The sequence below is a fragment of the Gossypium raimondii genome, chromosome 1 (genome assembly GCF_025698545.1).
Source record: "Gossypium raimondii isolate GPD5lz chromosome 1, ASM2569854v1, whole genome shotgun sequence".
NCBI lineage: Eukaryota > Viridiplantae > Streptophyta > Magnoliopsida > Malvales > Malvaceae > Gossypium > Gossypium raimondii.
Window position 1 is genome coordinate 34,779,758 of NC_068565.1, and position 1,411 is coordinate 34,781,168.

The following is a 1,411-nucleotide window of genomic DNA, read 5'->3' on the forward strand; positions in this document are numbered from 1 at the left end:
GTGAGTTAAACCCAGGAATTAGAAGACCACATATTGAGGCAACTCAGTTTGAATTAAAACCAGTGATGTTTCAAATGCTACAAACGATGGGCCAATTTAGTGGTATGCCCACGGAAGATCCACATCTCCACCTTCGATTATTTATGAATGTGAGTGATTCATTCAAGATAGCCGGTGTGACTGAAGATGCACTGAGGTCGAAGTTGTTTCCGTACTCGTTACGAGATTTAGCACGAGCATGGCTCAATTCATTGCCACTAAGTTCCATATCTACATGGCAAGAATTAGCAGAGAGATTTTTGGTTAAGTATTTCCCAGTTATAAAAAATGCTAAGTTAAGGAACGAGATCACAACTTTCCAAAAATTGGATGACGAGTCTTTGTATGAGGCTTGGGAGCGATTCAAGGAGTTACTTCGCAAGTGTCTTTATCATGGGATTCCTCATTGTATCCAGTTGGAGATATTCTATAATGGTCTCAATGCAAATACAAGATTAATGGTAGATTCTTCCACGAATGGTGCAATTTTGTCTAAGTCTTAAAATGAGGCTTATGAGGTCATCGAGAGGATAGCGAGTAAAAACTATCAATGGCCAACAAATCAAACAACTTCAGGAAGATGCGTAGCCGGAGTTCATGAAGTTGACTCCCTCATTTCGTTATCAGCTCAGGTATTGTCTATTTCCTTTATGATAAAACAGTTAACCGCTAATAGTACTAATAATTTTGTAGCTCATCCACCAAGTCCGTGTGAAATAGTTTCCTGCGTGTACTGCGGGGAAGGTTATTCTTTTGAGAATTGTCCATCAAATCCCGAGTCAGTGTACTATGTGGGGAACCAGTATCAAAATAGGAATGGATAAGGACCCCAATCCAACTTCAACAATCCTTCATGGCGTAATCATCCTAACTTTTCTTGGAGCAACCAAGGAAATGGACCGAACAATAACTTATTACAGCAAAGACCCAACAAATCTCAAGGGTTTAATTAGCAAGCTCCAAAACCACCTTAAGCTGAGGTATCAAACAATTTGGAGAACTTGTTGAAAGCATACATGGCCAAGAATGATGCTTTCATCCAAAGCCAAGCAGCAACGCTGAAAAATTTGGAAAACCAAATGGGTCAGTTAGCTACAGAGTTACGTAATAGATCACAAGGAACCTTGTCGAACGATACTGAAAATCTAATAAATTTGGGTAAAGAACATATCAAGGTAGTGGCATTGTGAAGTGGTAAAATTCTAAAACCCAGATTGATTGATGTCGAAGAAAAGCCCGTTGAAAAGAATCAACCAACTGTTGAAGTTCCTACACCAAAGGAATTAGAAACTGCAAAGCCCGACAAGGTAAACCCTGACTTAGTGAATTCAGATATTTTAACATCTTCTTTGGATGCAGATTTACCTACTCA

At 39.2% G+C, this 1,411-nt stretch overlaps 1 non-coding gene across 1 annotated transcript; it reads right to left on the reverse strand.

Annotated features, from left to right (window-relative positions):
• Window positions 1–332: 332 nt before the first annotated feature.
• LOC128032755 (small nucleolar RNA R71) lies at window positions 333–439 on the reverse strand. Its single transcript, XR_008189062.1, has one exon. It is a non-coding gene; the product is annotated as a small nucleolar RNA R71 (small nucleolar RNA).
• Window positions 440–1,411: the final 972 nt, after the last annotated feature.